The sequence below is a fragment of the Patagioenas fasciata genome, unplaced genomic scaffold (assembly GCF_037038585.1).
Source record: "Patagioenas fasciata isolate bPatFas1 unplaced genomic scaffold, bPatFas1.hap1 Unplaced_1, whole genome shotgun sequence".
In the NCBI taxonomy this organism is placed as follows: Eukaryota; Metazoa; Chordata; class Aves; order Columbiformes; family Columbidae; genus Patagioenas; species Patagioenas fasciata.
Genome location: NW_027288510.1, coordinates 3,147,540 through 3,165,230, shown reverse-complemented (window position 1 = coordinate 3,165,230; position 17,691 = coordinate 3,147,540). Strand labels below are relative to the sequence as shown.

General features: G+C 48.7%; 1 pseudogene; it reads left to right on the top strand.

Annotated features, from left to right (window-relative positions):
- LOC139826693 (dynein axonemal heavy chain 9-like) overlaps positions 1–17,691 on the top strand; it is a 52,399-nt pseudogene that overhangs the window by 9,235 nt on the left and 25,473 nt on the right.

The window sequence follows — 17,691 nt, the reverse complement described above, 5'->3', positions numbered from 1 at the left end:
ATGAGAGGAAGTGGCCTCAAGTTGCACCAAGGAAAGTTCAGATTGGATATTAGGAAAAAATAATTCACAGAGAGGATTGTGAAGCTTTGGAATAGGCTGCCCAGAGCAGTGGTGGAGTCACATCCCTGGAGGTGTTAACAAATGTACAGATGGGGTTCTTAGGGACATGGGTTAGTGGTGGAGTTAGGTTATGGTTGGATTCGATGATCTTGAGGGTCTCTTCCAACCAGAATGATTCTATGATCTCATGTGTGCCAAGCTGCCATGCCACTGGGAATGGCACCCTCTCCTGTGTCCCCAGAGATGAAATACAGCCAGCTTTGAACCCCTGGCAGCAGACTGCAAGCTGGACCTTACGTTTTTTTTGAGCCCGTGCCTGTGTTGAGAGCCCCTGGCAGGCTTAGGAGAAAGAGCCCTCAGAGGGCATAGCAAGGCCGGAACAGGATCACGGCAGAGCCTGGGAGGTGCAGGGGATGGATACCCAGGCTGGTCTTGTGGGTGTGGAAGAGGAGACGCAAGAAGGATGGGGCCATTCTGTGGCCTAGAAAACCGTGAATTTCCTGACTGTGAACTTGCCTGGAGGTAAGGAACGCAATAAGCTGAGAAGGGAGGCTGTAAGCCAACCCTTTGTCTTCTGATCCCAATCTTTAACTATTTTCACTTGGTTTATTTAAAAACCCTTTTCTGAATTTTAAAGTTCTCTTGTTTTGAGATGACCATTTGTAGGGCAGAGGTGTAAGCAGTCCACTTGGAAGGACTCATCCACCCAAGGTAACATTATACAGGCCACAAGGACTGAGGCTTCATGCATTGGGATGAGCCTTTGGCCCAGGTCTGCAAAGCACCCTTGAGCCCTTTGGCCTCAGAGAAGAGGGAGGAGAAGGTTGCAGGGCTGCTAAGTCTCTCACGCACTCCATTTTTACCTTGTGATTATTTTGAGTTGCTTCAGATGACAAAGCAGCCCTTGACAGAAGGAGAAAATTGTGGCCATGCTACCAGCAGCAACATCCGTCTGTCTGGTTTCTCACCCCCCGCAGGGCTGGTACCTGTGTGCTCATTGCCATGAGTCCTCAGCTGTGGGCAGCTCTTGTAGGACAGACTCAGCCCCGCTGTATTTCAAAGTGTCGTCTTTTTCTTCCAGGAAAACCAGAGCCTCTTACTTGCAGACCCAGCATCTGACATCTGGAAGGCCTATGTGGATTACGTGGATGAGATAGTTCTGGATGGATTCTTCACTGCCATTGAGTGCTCACTCAAGTACCTCCTCGAAAACACAGGTAACTGCTGGTTCCTCAGCTCTGGCCGTGATACCATCTTCAGTCTCACCAAAAGGAAGTTTCTGTTTTGTGCTTTGACTTGTGGTGGTCTTTCTACTCTGCCTCTTGCATTGTCTACAGCAAGTGCTGGAGGAGCCTCCAGACTCAGAGGGTAACTCTGTCCCCTGGTCACTGGAGCAAAGCCTTGCTCAAGGGAAGGGACAGAGATGACTGTGCACCATTTGCTGGGATTTGTGAACAGACAAAATTGAGGCATCATTCCCAGTCTGTTCTTGGGCATCAGCCATCTCCTGACCTCCCATGCACAAAGCATCAAGGTGACACAACCTTTCGTTTGTGGAGAGTCTCAAGAGTTGGTTCTGTGGATGAAAGACATGAAAGAAAAACCTCCATCACTGAGGAGTGAGGAGAGGGGTCACCAAAGCAGAGCTCCTGCCTAAGGCTGCCACGGAGGGTCACTCTGCTGAGAGCAGCTGTGTCCAGCTAAAGCACATCTTCAGAACGCTTCCCTCCTGGATGTGGAGGCACACTGAGCTGGAGAATTGCATCCAGTTCCTCACCATCTTGTTAAAAACAAGCACATAATTTCACATTTGTGAAACCAGTTGGTGTTTTATTTTTTCATGCCTTTCTCCACTAAATTAAAGAGCCTCTTGGTTCCTGTTGTTTTTCTCCTCTTTAAGTACTTATGCGCTGTAATTGTTCAGCTCTCAGACTCCCTTTTGATTAGCTGAAGAGCCTGGTCTCTTTAAGGCTTCCCTCCACAGCATTTTTCCGGTCCTTAAATCACTTGTGTCTCATCTGTTCTCCAGTATCTCCTGTGGGTACCAGAACACCAGCTGGTTTGGCAGCCTCCCCTCTGCGTTGTATGCAGACACAATGTCACTGGACCCAGCGAGTGGGTGTCCCACCTGCCTGGTGTCCCTGTGGGGCATGTGTGTGTCTTGTGGTGGGATGTTAGTGGTGGCTCTAGATCACTTTTCTCCCCTTCAAAAATAACCTGGCACCTCTGTTCTTCCCTACCAGATCCCAAGGCAGGGCTTCCTCCCCTGTTTGAGGTGCAGCTGGATTTGGTGATCCCAGATTTGATATTTCAACCCTCCTTGGACCCTGGCACAAACGATGGCTTCTACGACGTGGTGGAAGGTCTTCTCAACGACATCTACCGGATCTCATCGCTGGTGCCCAGGCTGGCTGAGCACAGCGGCTTCCTCCACTACCAGGTCCGTGGCTGTGGAGCTCCCTCACGCTGTGTGGCAGTGAGGAGGTGCCACGCTGCCCCCGCATCACTGCGAGCTCCTCTCCTCTTCTCTCCAGGCTGACGTGGAGGACATGGCTGACCTGGCCGACATGCGCCATGAGCTGATGGGGCGTGTGCAGGCCGTGATGGCGGCCTGCTGTGATTACCGCAGTGCCTTCGACCACTACTCCTACCTGTACGGGGAGGACAGAAAGGAGTTCTTCCGCCAGTTCCTCCTCTACGGGCACATTCTCACTGCGGCAGAAATCGAGGCCCATGCAGAGAACGGGGTCCCTGAGTCACCTCCCACGCTGCAGCAGTTCCGAGAGCAGATTGACTCCTACGAGAAGATCTATGAGGAGGTGAATCGCATCGAGCCCATCAGCATTTTCCAGAGTTGGATGAAAGTTGATGCTCGGCCTTTCAAAGCGTCTCTGCTGAATGTGATTAAACGGTGGAGCTTGGTGTTCAAGCAGCATCTCATGGACCACGTCATGCACAGGTAGGAACCGTTCTACCTCTTCTTCCCAGAACCAAAGTGGGTTTCTCTTGTGTTGGCTGGGCTTTATCATTTCACACTGATAAGCAAAAGGCTAATACAGGAGCAAGAGGAGGGGGCACACACCCCCTGCCAGCTCCATCGCATCTCTGCTAACTTTCATCCCCTCGTCTCTGCTGGGAGCAGCTGGTCCAGCTGAGTGTGTAAAGTGCAAACAGTTCCACGAACTCGGTACCATCGACATCCTGCGAGCTGATGCTCCTACGACCTACTGTGTGGTGTTGGACAGGATGTCTGTTTGTCTGTTCATCCTGGTCCAACTAATCTAATCTCTTCTAGGGCTCTATGCTTATTTTGTTGAATTTGCCATCAGTAAAGCTGCATTAATGCCATGAGATACTTGCTCCGTTTCTAAATGCAGTGCTCTTTTGAGTGCACTCTTTGTAAAAAAAGTAATTTGGGTTGCCTGGCATGAGCAGTCATGGGGAGGCAGTTTCAAGGTTACAAAAAGGAGGAGCTTTGGATGTAAGTTTTGAATTAACATGTGTTCCCTGCTCTGAATAGCTGCTCAGCCGCCTGGTCTCTGCAGGATGATGTGTTAGGTGATTTATTTGAGTAGTAGCAGCTGAAGGATGCCACAGGGCTTGGATGCTTACGAAGAAATATTTACAGACATATGTACTAGTGAAGGCTGCTGCGTGTGGTGGCTGCTGTGATCTCTTGTGTTCTTTTCAGCACGATAATTCCTGTGCAAAGAGGTTTTTGCATAGGTTAGAACAGGCATTTAGGAGTTCTTATTAAGAGCTCCTGACTCAGCAGTTTAGTCTTTAATAGGTGAAGTGTTTAGGGCTATGTTTTGGTCCAGCAGCATCCACAGAATTTAAGCGGGCACTTCAAAAGTAAGCGTTTTGAGAAGGGAAGAATGGAAAGGACCAAAGATCCAGGAGCCCATCAAGCTCTGCTAACAGTGTCCAGCAGCTGGTGAGATCAAGAAGCAGGTAGGGAAACTTCCCCCAAATAGTCTCCTTGTCTCTAACCATTCATACCTGAGGACTTTGAGAGTCATGGGTTGTACCTTTGTATCTAAAGACCTGGATGGATTTTTTTTTCTCCCACAAATGTTCGGTTGCTTTTCTGAACCGCTGTGAATTTTTAACATCTGCATCCTTCTGCAGCAGAGACTTACCCTCTGAAATAAGGCAGCGTGCGAAGAAGAATCCCTGTTTGTTGTAGCTTTACAACCTGCCAGGTTCATTTGTTGAATTCTTGTATTGGAAGAGATGACATGAAAACTGTCCTTTCAAATTCACTCTCTTCAGACCACAGACCCGAGCTCACAGGTCTCCCTTATAGAATCATAGGATAGAGTCATAGAATCTGTTTGGTTGGAAGAGACCATCAAGATCACAGAGTCCAACCATAACCTAACTCTGGCACTACCCCATGTCCCTGAGAACCTCATCTATATGTCTATCCAACCCCTCCAGGGATGGTGACTCCACCACTGCCCAGGGCAGCCTGTTCCAAGGCCCGACAGCCATTTCTGTGAATAATTTTTTTCCTAATACCCAATCTGAACCTCCCCTGGAGAAATTTGAGGCCATTTTATCTTATCACTTGCTACCTGAGAGAAGAGACCAACCCCCTCCATGCTCCAACCTCCTTTCAGACAGTTGCAGAGATCAGGTCTCCCCTCATCTCCTGTTCTCCAGGCTGAACAGCCCCAGCTCCCTCAGCTGCTCCTCGTAAGACTTGTGCTCCTCAAATGCCTTTTCTCCAACCTGTGAAGTCCCAACCCATTTATCCGTTCCTCACAGGAAGCTGTACCACATCTATGGATCCCTGTGAGCATGAACTGTGGTTCTGATGCCCTCAGCATGTTGCCATGTGATGGGCAGAGTTAGCCAGGCCTTTCCCTCTCCGTGCCAGTCCAGCTGCCTGGATGATTCCGGTAGGAACTGCTCTCATTTGGTGCTTTCCTGTTTTGTGTTCTACAGCTTGTCTGACCTGGACGAGTTCATAAAAACTGCTGACAAAGGTTTGAGCAAAAAGGTTGAAAAAGGCGATTATGATGGTTTGGTGGAGATCATGGGGCATCTCCTGGCCGTTAAGGAAAGGCACAGTGTCACCGATGCCATGTTCGAGCCCCTGAAGCAAACCGTCGAACTGCTGAAGACGTATGAGCAAGAGCTGCCGGAGGAAGTCTATAAGCAACTGGAGGTGGGTGAAAAGCTGCGGTGGACACGGCGGTTTGCCAAGTAGCCAGCGTCAAAGAGTATGAGCTTAAGAGCATTGCAGGAATATTTAAAGCCCCACTCCCTGTCATTAGAGGGCCTCAGTGGATAGTATTTTACTATTGTGGGATGTGCCTTAATAGCTCTAAATTTTGGAGTTATATTGAGATTTTTCTTTTAAAGCAGAGATTAAGCCTTTTGTTATGTATGAAAAACATAGAATTGCCTGCTCCAACTCTCAGCGATTACTCTTGAAAAAAATTAATGCATTTTCAAATACATCTGTTAATTAGTTTGAATTATAATTATTTTTAAATAAGCCAGTTCTTGGCAACTGTGGAGATGGGAAGGATAATGTTGGCAGAGGAGTCGCCTTCTCATAGGACTTCAGTCCTCCACTAGGTCTATAACACCCAATCTGCTTGACCCAAAGGACATCACTGGGAGCACGTTATGAAAGTATTTCAGCACCTTTCCACATCTGGCCCTGATGAATCAATTTTTCTTTGGGGAATTCTTCTCATTTCTGGACAGGGGACCATGAGGTGAAGGTTGGAAAAGCCTGTGGGATGCCCAGCCAGCCTTGGGGAACTGGCAGCAGTCACCATGTTACGGTGGAGGAGCGTGTGGCTGCATACTGATGGATACCCCTTAGTCACGGGGCGTTGTGTGCAGAGGGCTCTGTGTAGGACACCAGGTTTAAGGCAGAGCTTTTTGGGGAGAAGTTCCTCCCTCTGCTGCAGGCTTGGATGGGACCTGAGCGGGGTTTAGCAATCCCCCAGTTTTCTGCTGGTGCAGCCGTGATCCACGGATGGTTGTATCACCAAATCTGACACGGGTAAGGGTCCTAAAGATAACTGGATTCCTACAGACACCCTGAAAAACAGAAGAGCTGCATTAAATGAATGTTTTGGCTGCTACAGCAGCTTCAGTTCAGCATAAAAAATGGTGCTATGGGGAACCCAGCTCTGCTGATTCCTCTGCCCAAGAGCTGCTTGCTTGGTGCCTGTTTGTGCGTGTAGATTTGAACAACTGATTTATTTTTCTGACAGAAGAAATGAGGTATGCAGGGCAGCCATTCAGATGTAGGAGATAACAAACCAGTTTCGTTCTTTCTGGCAAGTGACAGCAACACATAGTTGAATAATTCATTCACTGCTGTACACAGTAGGAAAACCAAAGTAAGTTCCTCCAGGTACCGCTCCCTCCATGGCCATGAAGATGGATGGGCTGGAGCTGATAGTTTGTATGAGAAGGACAAGGAAGCAGCTCCATGTGTGCCCTGCTATGGTCATGGATAGTGATTTCTACAGAGACTGGAACATGAAGTGCCAGAAAGAGACCCCTCAGGAGGGACTGGCCCTGCTCTGGCCGCCTCTGCTGCCTCCAGGTTATTTCGCTTCTTTGCATAGTGTTGGTGCATCTCCATTAGTCTTCTCAACTATGTGCACTGGGATGAAAAGAAGCCCAAAGTCTTTCCTGTAGGCTGGCACAGTACCTGGGGAAGTGGGAGAGCAAAGCTGTGGGACTTGAGGACAGCAGAGCCCTGGCTGGTGTCACTGTCTGGGGTGAGGATTTGGCTCGAGAAGTCTAGTGAGAAGAGAAGAAATCAAATCTCTTTCTAAATAAAATCCCAGGTGCAAAGGGTGGATTGTTAGCAGTGCTGTGCACCAGCAGCTTGGATGCAGTCCTGAGAAAGAAACTGTCTTATTTAGTACTAATATTATACAGGCAGGCTGGAGGGATTTGCCCCAGAAAGCTCTGTAGAAGTCCTTCTGGCATAATATCTTCTGCTCTAAGAGCTGGCTGGAAATTTCCCAGGCTCTGTTTCTTAATTAGCTCTGGGAAGCCGGACGATCTGATGAACTTGCATCCTCAGCCCACCCTCCTGCCTCCAGCCAGCTCTGGGTCCCGCTGGGCTCGGTGTCAGGAGAACTGTGCTCTCTCAACCACCGAGCCATCCTGGGAGCCCAGGATCTGGTCTGGGACCCTTCTTCTGAAGTTATTTAACATGTTTTTGCAATCAGAGCAGTCAGTTTTAAAGTCTCAGTCTTCATTCGTCTTCAAAATTGTGGATAACTGATAAGTTTTATCCCAAATTGTGTTTAGCTTTTGCATCACAACAAAACTTCCTAGCAGTTTTAGGCATGGAATCTGTTGCTTTTCCTGTTCTGTGATTGTCCATAAACAGATCAGTCACATCTTATATCAAATAGCAAATACTGCCTACCGTCATTTAAATTTTGCTTGCAGGAGCTGCCAGAAAAATGGAACAATATAAAGAAGCTGGCGATAGCTGTGAAGCAGCATGTGGCTCCTCTGCAGGCGAACGAAATGACAGTTGTGCGCAAGAGCTGTGCGGCGTTTGATGTTGAGCAACACAGATTCAGAGAGCGATTTCGGAAAGAAGCACCATTCAGGTACAGTGAAATTATAACATCAGAGAAGCCCTGAGGAAGAAAAGCTTCATGGGATCATCTCGGAGTGTCCTGAGGATGTGTTCTTGAACCCTTGCATACATTTCCTACCTGCTCACGGTGTTGTATCTGTTATGCCCTGGGTGTTTTGTCCCTGCAAACACTGTAAGGTGTTAGCAAGAGATTCAATCTGGATGCTGAGTGCACAATATTGCTTAAAGGGGTTGTCAGCAGTGCCATGTGGCTGCACCATCAATGGGTACTATAGATGTATCATGTCTGCTTTGTGTCTCAGAGGCACCATTTGTTTTATGTTTTCTTTAGAAGTTGTTACAATATCACTTACGAAGAATAAACGTTTCTTTCTAGGTTTGACCCCAAAAAGCCTTATCAACTGCTGGATACAAAGCACATTGAGATTAAACAAATGGAGTCAGCCATGACCTCGATTTATGAATCAGCTGGTCTGTTTGAAGTCATAGTGCCAGACTATAAACAACTGAAGCAGTGCCGAAAGGAGCTGTGTCTTCTCAAAGAGCTCTGGGCTATGATCTCCCTTGTGGGCACTTGCCTTGATGACTGGCAGACCACCAAATGGGCGGATATTAACGTGGAAAACATGGATCTGGAGTGTAAAAAGTTTGCAAGAGAGATTCGGAATTTGGATAAGGAGGTGAGGGCGTGGGATGCTTTCACTGGGCTGGACAGCAAGGTGAAGAACATGCTGACGGCCCTGAAAGCTGTGGCAGAACTTCAAAATCCCGCCATTAGGGAAAGGCACTGGAATCAGCTGATGCAGGTGACGGGTGTGAGGTTTGTGATGGACTCGGACACCACGCTGGCTGACCTCCTGAAGCTCAACCTCCATAACTTTGAGGATGAGGTTCGTGGCATTGTGGACAAAGCGGTACGAGAAATGAGTATGGAGAAAGTCCTGAAGGAGCTAAAAATGACTTGGAGCACCATGGAGTTTCAGTATGAGCCTCACCCCCGGACGAACATCCCGTTGCTGAAGTCAGACGAGGAACTCATAGAAACTTTAGAAGACAACCAGGTGCAGCTGCAGAATTTAATGACATCCAAATGTATTGCTTTCTTCTTGGAGGAAGTGTCCATATGGCAGAGGAAGCTGTCCACAACAGATTCCGTCATTTCTCTCTGGTTCGAAGTGCAGCGTACGTGGTCTCACTTGGAGAGCATATTCATAGGCTCAGAAGATATACGGGCACAGCTTCCTAAGGTATGAAATCCCAAATCCTATTTTTCCTGTGTGGAAAGCGTTGAAGAAGAGCCTCCATTACACAGAAGAAGGTTGTCTATATTGCCGTGTTCCCCCAAGCAGGACTGTTCTCTTGCTGCATTGCTTTCTTGGAGGCTCCCTTAATGCTACAGCAGTTTCCCCAGTGTTGCCCCAGGATGTTTTTGTACTGTTGGTTGTGCCTGAACCCTGCTGAGAAACTGTTTTTCCTCCCCTCCACCATTGCACAGCAGATGCAGAGTTCCTGGAGGCTGAGCAGGAGGCTGCTGGCTTCCTTCAGTGATACAGGCATGTTCCCTCTTTCCTTGGAGGGGAGAAGACGGAGATAATTACTCAGATGGTGCAAATTGTCAAATCAGAGCTGGACCAGGCAGCTTTGCAGTATCCGCTTCCCTGCCTCCAGTGCTGGTGCAGCAGGAGAGCAGCTCTTCTCCCACTTCAGCTTCAGAAAATTGAGCAGAGTTGTCACTGATGCCCTCCTCAGGGTTGTGACCTCCTCAGGGCTGTCTTTGAGTCCAGCTTCCAGTCTTATTCCCTATTCTCTTGATTATTTAGAAAATCTTCCAAGCTTGTTCCTGGCCCCGCTGGACCACTCGCAGCCCTGTGGAGGAACCTGCCTTTCACTCACGAGTGACCCACAGTTGGCTGTGTGACCCCCGTCCCTGTTCACGAGCAGCATCGCTGACAGCACCACTGTGGGACGAACACCCACGAGGGGATGTGCGCAGCCCATTGACCCCTGGACAACACACTGTTCTGTCTCCAACCCTGCACTCTGCTCTGCTTGGACTGTTCCTCCATCTGCTTCAGAGAGCACGCTGTGCTGAGTGTCCTGGGGGCAGTTTTTGGCCCCTCACACCAAGAAAGCCCTTGTGGTGCTGGAGCAAGTTGAGAGAAGGGAACGGAGCTGGTGAGGGGCTGGAGCACAAGTGTGATGGGAGCGGCTGAGGGACCTGGGGGGTTCAGCTGGAGAACAGGAGCTGAGGGGAGACCTTCTGATCTCTGCACTGCCTGAAAGGAGCTTGGAGCCAGGGGGGTCGGGCTCTGCTCCCCAGGAACAAGCGCCAGGATGAGAGGAAACGGCCTCAAGTTGCGCCAGGGGAGGCTGAGCTTGGATCTGGGGAACAATTTCTTCCCCAAAGGGCTGTGGGGCATTGGAACAGGCTGCCCAGGGCAGTGCTGGAGTCACCATCCCTGGAAGATGTATAGATGAGGAACATGGTTTAGTACTAGATTTAGGTTATGGTCGGACTCAGTGATCTCAATGGTCTCCTCCAGCTAAATGATTCTATGATTCTGGGCACACCTCGCTCACTGGGCAATATATACAGGTGCTGATAACCAGTGCCCTGAGGCTGTACCATGTGCCAGCAAGCTCTTAATATCCAGGAGCTATCTAATGTCATGTATGAAATTGCATCATGATTTACATTTGCATCCTGCTGGGCAGCTGTCTGCATCTCAGTAGCTGTCTGGCAGTGGTATGAACCATAGAACCATAGGATGTCCTGACTTGGAAGGACCCATCAGGATTGTCAAGTCCAACTCCTGTCCCTGCACAGGACACCCCACAATTCACCCCATGTGTCTGAGGTCGTTGTCCAGTCTCTCCTTGAACACTGTCAGGTTGGGGCTGTGACCCCTCCCTGGGAGCCTGTTCAGTGTCCAGCACCTCTGGGTGAAGAACCTTTTCCTCATGTCCCACTGCCCTCCCTGGCACATCTTCTGCCATTCCCTGGGGTTCTGTCACTGTCACAGAGAAGAGCTCAGCCCTGCCCCTCCTGCTCCTGCTGAGGAACCTGCAGCCCCATGAGCTCTGCCCTCAGTCTGCTCTGCTCCAGCTGAGCAAACCCAGGGACTTCAGCCGCTCCTCATACGGTTTCCCCTCCGAACCCTTCACCAAGTTCATGTCCCTCTGGACACTCTCCAGTAGCTTTATCTCCTTTTCTCCTGTGTCCCCAGCCCTGCACACAGTGAATGCTCCAGGTGAGGCCGCCCCAGCACAGAGCAGAGCGGGACAATCCCCTCCCTGCCCGGCTGGCCGTGCTGTGCTGGATGCACCAGGACACGGGGCCCTCTTGGCTCCAGGGACACAGGTGGCTCAGTCAGCAGCTTCTCTTCCGTAAAAGAAAGACTGAAGCTCAAAGTCTCTGTAGCTGAGCACCCTCAGGATGCATCCAGGGCTGGGGGGATGTGCTGACAGGCTGTGGGATGCTCACCTGGAGCTGGATCTGTGGCGTGAGTGTAGGGAGGGCTCAACCTTCCAGATGGAGCCTTGCTCCTGGGGCTGAACACAGGGTAGCGTGGAAGTGTTACCTGGACTGCTTGGAACACTTGTTCAGTGTCCCGCCTCACTTAGGAGGCCTGACCTGGGAAGAAGGGAGGAGCAGAGATGTTTTGAACATAGCTTGCTTTATTCTTCAGTGTTTAGCTCCAGAAATTCAGAGTCCCTGTTAGATATGGAGCATAATTGTTGATGTGGGCCTCCGGTGCTGACATGGGGTTTCCATACCCTCATTGAAGGCAAGGAAGGGCTCTCCTCTACAAGAGTCATCATACCCGTTTTGTGGATGGGTGTTGGGATTCCTGTGCTGTAGCAGGAGGGGAGGAGTGCACTCACATGAGGCTGGGAGCCTTTCCACGGTGTGGGAGCATCTCCTGCTGCTGCAGCCAGGGAAACTTGGTACTTCACCTGGACATGGGAGAGAGAGATTTATGAGGTTTTCCAAGGGGAATTAAATCCCATGGAAATGGTTGGTCCTAGACATTGCCTCCTGCATGGAGCACTTTATCCACAACCCCTTTGGGATACAGTGACAAGAAGGCAAGTGCCTGTTTGCAGACTAGTTTCAGGCAAGTCAGTGGAAGAGCCATTCTGGAATGGTGGAGGGGTCCCTGTCTGCACTGGACAGAAGGTTTTCCCCTCAACCCAAAGACAGCACCCAGAGGATGGAGACCTTTAGCACAAAATCCATGTTTTACCATGAGCATGTTTGTGTTGCTTTTTAGGACTCCAAACGCTTTGAAGGGATTGATGCGGACTTTAAAGAACTGGCCTATGAAACTCAGAAAACCCCAAATGTGGTTGAGGCCACGAATAAACCAGGTCTGTCCCAACAACTGGAGGACATTCAGAGTAGGTAGGTACAACTTCAGTCCCAGGATTTTGTCAGAGACTGGGATCAGCTCTAATAAGTTGGTTTAACCTGTGCTCCAAGGCTTTCCTTCTGGACTGTGCGTTCTTTGCATTCACACATTGAGTCTTTTTATTCATGATCCATCACCCTGAAGCCCCCAAGGTGGATTCTGGCTTTGCGTATGTGCAAACTCTTATCTTGAATATTGATTTGCACACATACAAAGCTAGGCACTCAGTTGGTTTTAATAACATGTGGCCTCACTGCCACCCCAAATTTGGTGTCTTAAATATCTATTTAGCAGTCCAAGCAGGGATATCTGCAGCAGAGCTGATCCCATGTGCTTTAATTAACAAAATTATCTTTGTGTGTGTACCCTTCACAGATGGTATAACTAAACTCCCTGAGAAAGACCTTAATGTCCAGAGATGGATACAGTTCTCACCTAACATATGAGCTACTCTACCTGGAACACACCTAACAAGTTAACGTGAGAGCTGTTGTGTCAGTAATAACTATCCATTTAAAATAGAGATCTAATTTTACTTCCTAAACAGATAAGGCCCGTGTTCCCCACAGAGGACTAACTGCATGTTATTTATGAACTTTGAAAGCTCAGCAGCAGTTTAACATGTAAACACTGAGAGATTCATTTTAGAACGGAGCAAACAAGTTTCTTTTCAGGCTTCACAAGCACAAAAAGCTGAGTAGGTTTGAATCAGACTTTAAAATGTGCTCATTAGAATAAAAGCAGTTTTGGAAACTTTCATCCTAGTGTGAAATCACCTGTGGCAGTTGAGAGCTTGTCTAAAACAGTAAGTCAGACTGCAAAGCCTTTCTAGCCTCTTCTTCCACCTGTGTTTCTGCTTTTTGGTGAGGATTCTCTGACTCTTTGTCTGTTTGACCCTTGGGAGTGGAGAGAGATCTATGAGTTACTATGTGCTTTGTTATCTATTTGGAAAATGCTGTAAAGGAGCAGCCTGCAGGCTCAGCTCATGTCTGGCATTTCCCCATGGGAGGGGAGAATCTGCTCGATAACCCAAACTGTAGCACGACACATTAAAGGATATTCACCCGCCTGTCCTGGGCTCTATTTTTCTGCTCTTCTCCCCAGGTTGTCCCTGTGTGAGAAGGCTTTGGCTGAATATTTGGACATGAAAAGATTGGCCTTTCCCAGATTTTACTTTGTTTCTTCAGCAGATTTATTGGATATTCTTTCCAATGGCACCACCCCACAGCTGGTAAGCCTTGCACTATGTCACCTTCACATTTTCCAGCTGTCAGTAATGTCAGGGTGGAAGATGCTGTCTAGGGACTCAGCTGTAGCTTATCCTTTCTTGAGTGCCTTTTCTCCCACCCTCACTTGGATTAACAATAACTCTTTCACTGCTGGCCTTCATCTGTCGTCTCTGAAAGGCAATGCGCACACTGTATGTTGTCCCATCTGTCCCTGGTGATGCTTGCAGATGGTTCTGAAAGCACTGCACAGAGCAGAGCTATGTTCTTGATACCATAAAAACAGTGGGTTTGTTTCTGCTGGGATACAGTGAGGTTGGGGGAAACCATTTCTTGAGGATCTCAGCCAAAACTTGTTGCTGAGCTTGGTTCCCCAAGCTGGGATGCCAGCAAACAGCATCTGTTGTTGAAAGAGCCACAGACCGATCATTCAAATGTGACAGTGTTGACAACTGAGGGCTTGGAGACGTCTCTGTTTTTAGGCAGAGGAGACATCTGCTAGTCAGCCACTTCTTCCTTCCCCCATGCAAAGGTCTTTGGGATGGCCTGTTTACAGGGGAAGAGCAGAACACAGCCTGGAAGAGGTAAGACAGCTGGTGGTCAGACAGTGGCTGTGGCCAAGGCAGGACTTCCTTGGGTTGCCACCCACCCCTGCACAGCTCTGCTTGGCCTTGTTTGGGATGCATCTTTTATTCAGAGGTTGGTGCATAAAACCAGTCAAAACGTTCACAGCAAAAGGCGAGTGTTGGATGATGAACAAAGTCCTAATTCTGTCTTTTGGTAGCGAGTATTTTCACTTTCTTCAGGCTTTCCACCATTTTCAGTATTGGTGTGAGCACAGGAATGGAGCAGGTTTGCATGTGTATTTGGAAATGCTGTTGTTTACCTCTAACCTTTAACGCTGCTTCTATCTGTGTCTGCTGCTGGGTGATTTCAGCCCACAGAGTATCATAAATACATAGTTGATTGATATTTAAAATGAAGAGGAAAAAAAAAACACAGGAAGCAAAGATACTGTGTTGAAATGCTCTGTTGAGTAAGAAGAAATTCCTGGTGTTTTCTGTTATTCAAAAGTATTTGCAGTAAAATCAAAGTAAATGTCAAGCAGTATCATACATAGATACACTCTCAGCCTTCCCAATGTAGTTTCAAAGTCTGATGATTCCTAAAGGAGGATTAAATACACAATGACATTATCCTCGTGAACTGGGTGCTGAACTTGTGCAGATTCAGGTGCGTTCGGGCTCTGGCAGCAGGATCGCAGCAAGTGCTGGGGTTGTGTCCGAACCCTCCAGACTGGACAGGGTCTGGGAAGGGGCAGCTGGGGATTTGTGACCAGAAGCTTCTACATGTAAGAAAAAGTTTCTACGGTTTACTTACGGTTTGAAAAGAGATAAGCTTATGGCCTCAAGATACGCTTAATGGCCTCAAGTTGTGCCAGGGGAGGTTCAGATTGGATATTGTAAAAAAATTCTTCCCAGAAAGGGCTGTGGGGCATGGGAACAGGCTGCCCAGGGCAGTGCTGGAGTCACCATCCCTGGAGGGGTTTAAAAGACATTTAGACGAGGTTCTTAGGGACATGGATTAGTGCCAGAGCTAGGCTATGGCTGGACTTGATCCTGAGGGTTTCTTCCACCCAAAATGATTCTGTGATCTGGGGGGATGCTGAGTGCCCTGTGCTTCTCAGAGTCACTTAGCACCTCCCAGGGTTTGGCCCTGCTTGTATGTGTGTGAGAAGCTGCGTCCACTTGCAGCACAGCTCATGAGAGGGAGGGTTGTAGTTCTTTGTGAGTCAGTGAGTCAGAATTAGATGGACAAATCCACCTCCACCCTTCCTTCTCTGAAAGCATCAGAGCATTGGGCATCTCACGCAGAATCCCAGAATGTCAGGGTTGGAAGGGCCCTGGAAAGCTCATCCAGTGCAATCCCCCATGGAGCAGGAACACCCAGCTGAGGTTCCACAGGAAGGGGTCCAGGCGGGTTTGAATGTCTGCAGAGAAGGAGACTCCACAACCTCCCTGGGCAGCCTGGGCCAGGCTCTGACACCCTCACCAGGAACAAGTTTCTTCTCAAATTTAAGTGAAACCTCCTGTGTTCCAGTTTGAACCCATTCCCCCTTGTCCTATCACTGGTTGTCACCGAGGAGAGCCTGGCTCCATTCTCCTGACACTCCCCCTTTATATATCTGTAAACATGAATGAGTCCCCCCTCAGTCTCCTCTTCTCCAGCTCCAGAGCCCCAGCTCCCTCAGCCTTTCCTCACACGGGAGATGCTCCACTCCCTTCAGCATCTTGGTGGCTGCGCTGGACTCTCTCCAGCAGTTCCCTGTCCTTCTGGAGCTGAGGGGCCACAACTGGACACAATATTCCAGGTGTGGTCTCCCCAGGGCAGAGCAGAGGGGCAGGAGAACCTCTCTGACCTACTGACCACCCCCTTCTAACCCACCCCAGGTACCATTGGCCTTCCTGGCCACAAGGGCCCAGTGCTGGCTCGTGGTCACCCTGCTGTCCCCAGGACCCCCAGGTCCCTTTCCCTCATTTCTCATCTCCCCTATGGGAGTTTTTCTACCTCTCTGCTGTAATTGAGAGAGGCAGCTCCTGTCTGGGACTGCTTTGGGAGCTTCCCCTTTCTGTGGGGACGTCAATCCTAGGAGAATCTCACCTTCATTGGCGTGGGGCGCGCAGTGATGCAGTTGTGTGTTACGCAGTGGTCTGGAAGAAGTGCTGGTGACCTGCTCAGCTCCCAGCAGGCAGATGCTGATGTTGAGAGCCCACAGCATCTCCCTGTTGGCTTTGCAGACTCAGATGGAGGTGAACAGGAAAGAACTGAATTATTCTTTTCCTTCTGGAAGAGTGCTTTTGGTGAACATGGTTGTTCTATAGGAGGTCTGGGCTGTTTATCATAGGTCTTAGGCAGAAATAAAGATCTTTCTTCTCCATGAAAGAGAATTTAGGATATTTCACTAGCACAAAATCAGTTTCTAGTAGTGGAAAAACAGGAAAGTTCATAGTGAAGAAAACTTCACGTTGTGCTGAGAATAGGATGAGGTGGAGAAATGGCTACAGACTTCTCATCACTACATGTAGGGAAATTTGGGGTAGGAGTCATGAGGTGTTTCAATGTTTTCTATGCTTTTGCTCTGTATGGAAGATTTCCCAATGGAGAAACATGATTTATTAAGGCATGTCTGTTTTCTAAATTCCGTAGAAATAGGTGGAAGTATTACAAGAGACAGCAAGAGGCTTTTGTTGGCAGTATGTTGGCCACATTTGAGAAGATGTGGTGCTACCTAAATATCCAAGATATTTTGTTAACATGATTTTGCTTGTGACATGTATAGTGATCTTCATTCCGCTCGTCCGATCTCGGTTGCTTTATTTATACAACCCGTTTTGCAGGTGCAACGTCATCTTTCCAAACTCTTTGACAGCTTGGCCAGGATGAAATTCCAGCTGGACTCTGAGCAAAAGCCAACCAAGGTTGGCCTGGGAATGTACAGTAGAGAGGAGGAGTACGTCAGCTTCAGCGAGCCCTGGGACTGCAGTGGGCAGGTGAGAGGGAAGTCCTTGTCTATCAGAACTGTCCGGTGGAGTCTGCTCCCCTGCCCCTCGTGTGAGATCCCTTGCCAAGACGTCACAGAGCTTCACTGCTCTCCCTTGGTGCATGAGAAAAGCTGGAAGAGGTGGTGATTTAGTACCTCCTTACACCGCAACCTTTCGTGTCACTCTGGATAGGTCCTCACTAAGGGGGGACGTGGATGTCGCAGTCCACTGTGAGAGAAAGAGCTGTGCCATTTTTCTGACTAGGTTTTTAATTTGATTTTTTCTAAGACCTTTTGAAGGTTAGTCTTAAAGCTTGCTACAAATATCCTCGGTGAGGGAGGGGATGCAGACTGAAAAGAGACTAAGCTATTCCATAGTACCTCTGCACGGGTGTGTTTGGCAGGAGAAGGCCTTTTACCTGTTTCTCAAGTCTTCATTATTTCATACCACGAGTGAAAGTATGAAATGTAAGAATCAAGCTACTGCTCAGCTTATCTATCCTGGTAGTTTCACCTTTCTGCACGGTCTGTTACAGGAAGCTAAAGTACGTAATACCGGCTACTGAGCTCCCCAGCAATGGAGCTTGCTGCGTTCAGTCTGTCTTCTTGTTGAGGGCTTTGCCTGTGAAATATGAAATTCAGCAGGAATTGTGTTCCCAAGTTTGGCAGCATCTTTCTTCTGCTGCTGGCAGACTGCCCACATCCCACCAGGGATTCTGTCATGGCCTGGAGGTGGAACACACCTGACCAAATTATTCATTGACGGAGTTCATTTTGGTTCCTCCTGTAGCTAGAGTTCAAGAAAAAAATCTGTCTTCTGTTCTTGGTGTCTGGAAGTAGATGCTAATCCTA